Below are 9,625 nucleotides of genomic sequence, written 5' to 3' on the forward strand. Positions count from 1 at the left end.
ATGTGGCTAAAAATGTAACTAAACACATTAGCATAAATTCAAAACATGTTTTAACATAAGTTTAACAAACCCAACAACATAAATTCAAAACATGTTTACATTACCAAACCTTCACTAATAAGTTATAAATTCAAAATATTTGAAACTACTACTAATTACTACCGACCTCAAACTTTCTCATAAGCTCATCAGATTGTTTTTGCCTCCTTCTTCATTTTCCTTACGTTCTTTTTCCATTTGTTCCATTCGTTGCTCGTTCTTCCAACTCGTTTATTGACTTCCTTTCATTTTCTAGTTCTTTTTCCATCTCGGCTCTAACTTTTTGAACCTAAAATTGTTAAAAATATTAGCATCATAACTAATAAAGGGTTAATGTAAGGCAAAACCTCAAAGCCAAGTAGGGGTGTTCACGGTCCGGTTTTCGCGGTTTTTCGTCTAACTATAAACCAAACCGTTGGTAACGCTTTTTAATTTATGTAAACCAAAACCAAACCGTATAACTTTTAAACTGAAACAAACCAAACCGTTACTAACGGTTTGGTTCCGGTTTGATTTCATGGACCTGAACCCGAACCAACCAGTTTATATATTACACCCACAAAATCAGTATGTAATTTTCATTTAAAATTTTAGTTATAAACCGAACCAACCCGTTTATGAGTATACCACATGTATATTAAATTATAGTGTTAGCAGTTTTTATGTTACCACATGTATATGAAATATGAAACGGTCTATTTCATTTGCTCGTCCCTGGTTGATATGTTATACTTAATTATATAAAAAAATGAAAAATGATAAAGATAACTTACAAATGCGTGTTCTCACTTTTTCGTACAAAAGTAAAATCCAACAAGGCTATTAATGTTGAGTTCGCCCACCCAATACTTTTTCTTGCTTTCTTTGCTGAGGTGGGTATCTAAGAATACTTCAATCCACTTAACTTTTCGACCATGTTCTTTTTCCTAATAAGAAGTAATGTAATAAACTTTAAAGCACAAACAATTATAATTTTTGACCTAATTTTTTAAGATTGAATTTACAAATAAAACTATCTTACCAAGCGGATACGATGCTTATCAAACATTATTGAATCTCTCGTATGCTGAGATATACTGTCATCATTACCCTCTTTCATGCGGTTGCTCCCGCTCGCGGACTTCTTTAGCCATTTTTCTGTGTTCCAACCCTATAAAGAGAGAAAAATATATGATACATATATAAGGTAAAAAATATAAAAATAAAAACTTGAATCGACGCATAGCAAAACGACCTTCACGCACAATCACATTAGACAACTGTACTAAAAAGTCCTAACATGTATTCACACATCGTATCATGGCAAATTAACCAAACATTCATCATACAACTTAACTTATGATCACTTAGTTCATGAGACAGATTATAACATGTACAAACTTATTATATTCACTATGAAAAGATGAAGTATAAATTCTACAAAATTTACCATAGTAGAATATTTAATTTAGGTTTCTCAAACAATTTTTATTATATTTTTCTCATGCATACAAAACTCACAATAATTCAAGCATTAAAGATATGTACCAACAATTCAGCAGATTGCACAACAAACACTTGTTTAAGGTTCTATCAACTCATTAATCCAAATTGTGCAAGACCAATTGGGTTGTCTTCAACGCTCATAATACTAATTTTCAAAACTGGAACCAACCCGTTTGGTTTTGTCATTAGGGAGTTATGGTGTCGGAAAGACAGACCAGAATATAACTCACCAAATCAGCTTTGACCAGTGTTTTTGTAAAATTATAAAAACTATTCAAAACTCGTCCAAAAATTACAAACTTTACATTTCTGGAAACTAGACTCATAGTACTATATCTTAGAATCAACAATCATTCAATAATCATCGTTTAACATCAAGTTACATACCAATAAATAAACAAAAACGAATCTGTCAACAATGAAAGAAGATGTACTAAGCTTCAATTACAAGTGAAATACATACCTTTTTAGCGATGAAAGAAGATGTACTAAGCTTCAATTACAAGAAATAACACTTAAAATTGAAAATTCCCAAACTTGGTTCTTAGGGTTCTTCACACTCAACACGAATCCGGCAAAAATCAAGATAGAATTGATGGAAACCGACACCATACGTGAATTCCTCTCGCAAAAATAATAAGAGTAGAGCCCGGAATCAAAGGATTTGGTTAAAAATTGAGTGAGTTAGAGAATTAAAAGATGAAAGATGGTAGGTGTAGAGAGATGAAGAAGAAGAATAATAAGAAGTAATGAAGCGAAAGAAAAAAAGGTAGGTTAATATGAAATTAGATTAAAGAATGAGAGAGTAATTCAAAATATTTTGAAGAAAAAAATGGTGAATTTAATTTGAAATTTTGAGGGAAGTAAAATTAATAGGAAATAAATAGAATTAAATATTTTTATTTTTAATTAAAATAAAGAGTTGTTAGTGAGTGTGTGTGTGTGTGTGTATATATAACAACTACTTAAACCTTAAATAATATAACAAATTGTATATTAAATATAAAAACATATAAAATAAATACAAGTGATATTTATAGTTGCTCTAAAAGAGTTGTATAAGAGTGTAGTAATCAGTGTTAACGCCCAATAATAAACCATACGCTTATTAGTGGGTCATACTAGTTCTTGATCGGTGTTAGTGTCTAGCATCTATCATGTCACAGTTGCTCTAAAAGAGTTGTATAGGAGTGTCATTAGTCATGGTTAGGTGTTAACGCCCGAAACACACCATACTTTCATCAATAGGCCTTATTTGGCTATCATTAGTCATAGACTCATAGTTAGACGTTAGTGTCCCTTGGTTACGTCATAGTTGCTTTAAGAAGTTTGTATGTGACTATCATTAGTCATACTTAGATGTTAACGCCCAAAACATGTCATACATTCATCAATGGGCCTTGAATGGTACTAGTGGCCATTATAGCATCTATCATGTCCCCGTTGCTACAAGAGGGTTGTATATGAGTGTTGTGAGCCATAGGCATAGTTGGTTGTCATACTTTGCATTAATGGGCCGTCTTGGGCCTTGATTGTTGTTAGTGACCCATTGTAGTATCTATCATATCATAGTTGCTCTAAAAGGGTTGAATATGAGTTTAGTGAGTCATAGTTTGGTTAACGCCCAACAAAATGTCTTACTTTCATCAATGGGCCTTATTGGACCTTAACTGGTGTTTGTGGCCCATTATAGCATTTATCACATCATAGTTACTCTAAGAAGGTTGTATAGGAATGTCATTAGTCATAGTTAGATGTTAATGGCCGATAACATGTGATACTTTCATCATAGGTCTTATTGGGCCTTGTTGGTGTTAGTGGCCCATTATAGCCTTTTTCATGTCATAGTCGCTCTAATGGGTCATATTAGGGCTTGAAATCTCTTAGTGGTTTATTATGGCATGTGATATGTAACATTAGATATTTAAGGGTTATATCGTGTTATAGGGAGTTATATTAGACCATAATAGACAAAAACAACTCATACATGTCCTAATGGATCATATTGGGCCTTGAAATCTCTAATGGCCCATTATGCATATAATTTTAAATTGTGTCTTAAGAGGTACAACTCGCATAACCTGTCAATATACATTATACATAGGGGTGGCAAATGGGTTGGGTCGAAACGGGTTATGGGTCGGAACGGGTTATGGGCCGAAATGGGTCAGGTCCAAACAGGTCAATTAAAAAAAGGGGTTGTTATGGTTCGGTTCGGAATGGGTCAGGGTCATAAGGTTCGGGTCATAACGGGTCCGGGTCAAAATGGGTCAAGGTCGGAACGGGTCAAAACGGGTTTCGGGTCGATTTTTTTTGAACAAGGACAACGGAGGAAATGTTTAGTCTTTTTACTTTTTCCATTTTTTATTTATAATTTGACTTATAATTTTTTTATTATTATTTTTGAATATTTTTTTAAATTGTGTCTTAATAGGTACAACTCGCCTAACCCATCAATATACATTAAACATAGGGGTGACAAATGGTTGGGTTGGGTCGAAATGGGTTGGGTTGGGTCGAAACGGGTTATGGGTCGGAACGGGTCAGGGTCGAAACAGGTCAGGAACGACTCAATTAAAAAAAATCGTTGGTGATAATAAGTAATGCCAACAGTACCGAAAGTCCTAACATGTATCCACACATCACGTATAATATCCGAACATCACGTATAATATCCGTAGGAACTTGTCTTTTAATCAAAAATAGTACATATTTTAAAACTTATTCATAATTCATTATCAATATTAGAAACTTGCACTTTGATGTGTATTGGTGTCCAAATCCGAGCACTTGATCTTCGGATTTTCGCTTCCATTTGTGGGCTTCGCCTAAAGCAATCCAATACCAAATATTAGTTATTGCCAATATTTAAATATTGTACATAAATAAGATATTAAACCCGGAGTAACATTAGTCAAAATATTAAGCCAAACCAGGTCCAACGTAGTCTATGCCGGCTACCGTTATGCAACTCCAAAGATTCAATTTATTATGTATCTTAACTCACCCGATTGATCATAAGCTTTGCGTACCTATTTCTAATCAGCATGATTAGAACCCATCTTAATGCTATTTCACGTCTCAACTGAAATTCAACTTTAGAAACGGTTACAACTTTTCAACATATTATTAACAACCCGTCTAAACAACTTAATGAATCATTTCTCTAATTAAATCATGCTACTAATTTAATATTCACCAACAAGTCAAATCTTCATCTAGTTACTATATTATTATTATAATCGACAAGCTGGTCCGAAACCCAAATCAAACCGTACTACACAATGCTAGTACTATTTATATTCTAGACACGAGTAATTCCCACTTAGACATTTGGTAGGGTAAACTTCACACTGTAACGAGTTAAAACAACCAGGACGCACTAAATATAGTCAAAAGAATCAACTTTCAGTTAATGGGTCAAGGCGACCCGTATCCATTTGATATTCATAATAAATCAAAACATACTAATAAGACTTGTAACTTCTTAAAATAGATGTAAGATAAACTTACCTTTGTTCGTAGGAGCTTGATTACACTTCGTCCATTTGACTCGTTGGCTTCCAAGCTTCAACATACCTAGCTTGTTAAAGTCAACTTTCAACAAGTTAGAATACATAATGTGGACACTCGACATTAGTATTCTTTATATTTTCATACCACTCTCATTCATACCGAATAATTAATAAGCCAAGAATCATCAATGTGTTCATCAAGTTATCAGTTAAACATTTTCAAGTCATTTATCCACTTCCCCCGTTTTAACGGTTAAATCAGTACATATACGACTAGGCTCTACTTAGCAACTTCATACATTATGGCATTAATTTACATTAAAGCAGTTATATCATCATCTCTTCTAAACAAGTGCGCATACCATTTATTATTATGAAAAAAACTATTTTCAGTATTGCACCTTTTGTGCAGCACCTATTCACCTCAACTTTTGACCAGTTAAAAGTTAGAACTAACTTAATATGCTCAAAAGTAAAATGTAGTAAACTCATACAGGTTTCCAAGCATATAAAGTTCACCTTTATCGGAGCTACGGTTTATTATATGTGATTTTTAGCAAAACAGGTCAGCAACCTATTTTATGTCAAAACAGTATGCTGAATCTGCTGTATTGCTCTAGAAACTAACTATTTTGAACAATATTTCATCCGAAACAGCTTTTCATGTTCACATATAAAACATAGTAGACTCAAGGAGCTTTTCAAGAATATAAAATACATCTTTCTCGGATTTTTATACTATTTTATATGATTATTCAAAGAACAGGACAGCAACATAATTTAACTTCAAACAGCATGCTGTCATCATTTAATCTACTGTTTTGATCTGTTTCAAGTCTGAATTAGCTTATCGTGTTCAAAGAGGAAACCTAGTACATCAAAAGAGGTTTTCAAGCATGTATAATACACATTCACCCATTTTTCTATGATTTTATACTAATTTTATTGACAGCAGTAATATGAATTTCACATCTTAACAACTCTTTTAATTCCTTGTTGGTTGAGACATTTTCACAAACACCTTGTGTGCATTCATTTGAAACCATTACTTTAAATCTCTACGCACGATCTGAAATGCCTATTTGCTCACACATTTTAACAATGACCTCTTATGTTTGATGCATTACAACAATTAACTTATGTGTACAGATTATAATCATATAACCACATCCATAAAAGATCTCTAATTTTTCAACTGTGTTCATCAAATATGGTATACTCTTGACCACAGTTTGACACTACTATGATAGAATCAACAATTATAACTAGTAATAGATCACACAATCAATATTATCACTATTAGTTCATCAATAATCATATAAAACACGTACTAGATCATCATGCATGAAGTGTAGATAACAAAGCCCTAACTTTAGGGTTAGAAACACTTTCCCAATAATCGATCTACTAGACGATGATTATGTATTTTCTAATGCTCAATTTGATAATCGATTTGAGAAGTGAAATCATCTGTTCTCTTTCTTGCTCGTTCTCTTCTTCTTGCTTGTTTTCTTCTTCTGTCCACACACACATCCAGAACATCCAAAAATATACATCACCCACCCTTTTGTTTTATTTCCTCTTTGACCCCTCTTTGGTTTAAAATACATATTTATAAAAATATTGAAATTTGGGATGTTACATAATTGTTGTTTAACATCGAGTTACAGACCAATCAATAAACGAAAATGAATCTGTCAACCAACTGATATCAACAAAACTCAAACCCTAACATTTTTTGACATCTCTAGGGTTCTAATTAATCATGTTGAAAACCCCCGTTATATTTGATCGCAGGATGGTTGATGAAGTTTGGAGCAAGAATCAAAGTGATGAAGAAGAGTAATGAGCTTCAATCGATGTTTATGGATTAGGTTTGTAATTGGGAGGAGGTGAAGGTGATGATACTTAGGAAAAATAAAGCGTTTTAGCCATATAAAACTAAACTACTCTTTGGTCACACAACCTCGTATAAGTGGCCATATATTTTAAGCGTTTTAGCCACATTACTAATAAATAAAATGGTTGTTCGTCATATTTCGCCACATTATTAAAAATTTGGCTAACAAATGTGACGTTAGGCCACACAACGTAATATAAGTGGCTATATCTTTTACCTTTTAGACACACCTCTTATCAATACAGTAGCCGTTCATCACATTTGGCCACACTATTACAACATGTGGCTAGTTAAATGTCACAGTTTGTGGCTAATGCATGTGTTTTTGGTCACATGTATCAAAGATTAAACAAACTATGACCGTAGGTCACATTTCGCCACACGTTTTTATAATGTGGCTAGATTTTGTCACAGTTTTTTTCAAAGTGTGGCGAAAAGTACCTGAGTATGTATAGAATGGTCACATGAAGAATAACATGTGTGGCCAAAACATTCTGGTAGGTTTTCAAACATGGTCAAAGACCTTTTAGCCACACATTTAAGCCAAAGTGTGGCAAATCGCCCAGACCACATGTGTGGCTAAAAGTCGATATTCACGTAGTGCATGTAGCATCCCGAATTTTATAATAACAAATAAAAGAAGTCTATGATTTGAAACGAGCGTTAATATTTAATTAATATTAAATATAGAAAGAATTATGGACTTGGGTAATTAAATGGATTGAGATGGTGGGATGGGCCTTAGGTCCATGGGCTTTAAGGGATATATATACCCCTTAAACCATCCTAAAACCCTAATCCTCATTCCATCTTCCATATTTTTCTACACACTCAAAAACATACACATCCTACACCCTGTATACAGCCGCAAGAGAGGAGCAAGATCCGAGCCAAACAAACGTTGATTCTTGATAGATCCTCATTATACACAAGATAAATACAAGATCCAGAGTCCATAACTAAGCGAAACAAACACGAAAAGGTATGTTCTTGATCTTAAAGTTTACGTTTTTATAAACGTTTAGCCTTGAAACTTAGAACGGGATTAGATCGGGTGTAAATGAAACGTAAAGTTGTAAACTTGATGATAAAACGAACCTAATGAACCCATAAACCCGTGCGGCTCGATTAAAAGAAAACCCTAAGATCTAGTTTGGAACGTTTTAGCTTAAATGTCCAACCTTTATGCGTTTTCAGGCCGAATCTTATTAAAAAATGACCAATGGAATGATCGCGGGTTGGTTAAAACCATAACCAAGAATTAAACGATAAAAATGAGTTGATTATAGAGGTTTTTGGGATGAGCTGTAGCTGCAACTGAACAACTTCGCCTGCAAGCTTAAGTTCGCTTGCAAGCAAGTTCGCCTACTGATCAACTTCGTTGCTGGATAAGTTTGTTTAAAGGTTAAGTTCGCTGATAGTTAGGTTCGCCAGATACTAAGTTCACTGGCAAACTTCGCTTGTTGTTAAGTTCGTCTATCAACAAGTTCGCCAGCTGACCAAGTTCGCCAAGCTTAAGTTCGTTGGACGCCAAGTTCGTCGAACATGATAATGCTTAAGTTCGCTAATGTTTAAGTATGCTTAACGTTTAAGTTCGATTATGTTAAGTTCGCTTAAAATGCTAAGTAAAAGTAATCCAGTACTAGACCACGAATCGGTCTAACGAATGAGTAGGTGAATAAAATAATAACTTGAAATCCTAATGGAAAATGCGTTAAGACAGTTAATGAAAATAAAATTTTTCCAAGCTGACCTGGCAACTCGACTCCAGCCAGGGGCTCTGCCCCCTGGACCCTGCTAAGGGCCGCCGCCCCTAGAACCCCGCTGCTAGGGGCGCTGCCCCCGGACCCTTGTTTGTTGTGGGTTATATAAAGATAGAAAAGTGATAGGAGTAGTAATAGTTAATTGATACATGTAACTTATATACAGTTAGCAGAGCTCAACTAAAGAAGGGATTAACTATTAACGGAGAAGGAGACAGGATCCAGGTGAGTTTCTATCCCCATTTCCTTGTTATGTTTTCGGGGCTGTGTGCATACTCGATGTGATTAGTTAATACACTTACCTTAAGTGGTAAGTGTATGCTATATATGATATATGCGATAGATATGAATGATTTCTTGTCAGTACGTGAACGATCTTCGGATATTGCACGTACCGACAAGGAGTATGATTGTTAAATGAATGATGTGAAGAACGCCTAGAGTGTTCTTATGCTATGATGTATTTATTGTATATACGAAGTAAGAGTATGCAGGTACAAGAATGGTATGTGAGTTCTACGTCTGACGTTGTAAGTTAGGATGGCAAATCCCTCTAACTTTCGTTGGACATAGACTTGGCATGTGATGGCATAGTTAAGGACTGCGGGCCTTATACATGTTATAAATGATAGATGAGAACATAGTTAAGGACTGTGGACCTTATACGTGCTGTAATTGCATGGTGGTAGCATAGGGGAGGACTGTGGACCTCGTACGTGCTATGAATTAGGTTACAACATAGGGAAGGACTGTGGACCTCGTACGCGTTGTAAATGTAGGATGGTATAAGGGAGGACTGCGGACCTTGCACGTACCATAAATGGTGAACATAGGTAAGGACTGCGGAACTTTTACGTGTTCACGACCTTGAGTATAGGTATAGACGGTGGACTATGAACATACTCTCGGTGTACTGAGGTAAG

The sequence above is a fragment of the Bidens hawaiensis genome, unplaced genomic scaffold (genome assembly GCF_021521415.1).
Source record: "Bidens hawaiensis isolate Kalapana, Puna unplaced genomic scaffold, B.hawaiensis_p1.1 tig00011150_1, whole genome shotgun sequence".
NCBI lineage: Eukaryota > Viridiplantae > Streptophyta > Magnoliopsida > Asterales > Asteraceae > Bidens > Bidens hawaiensis.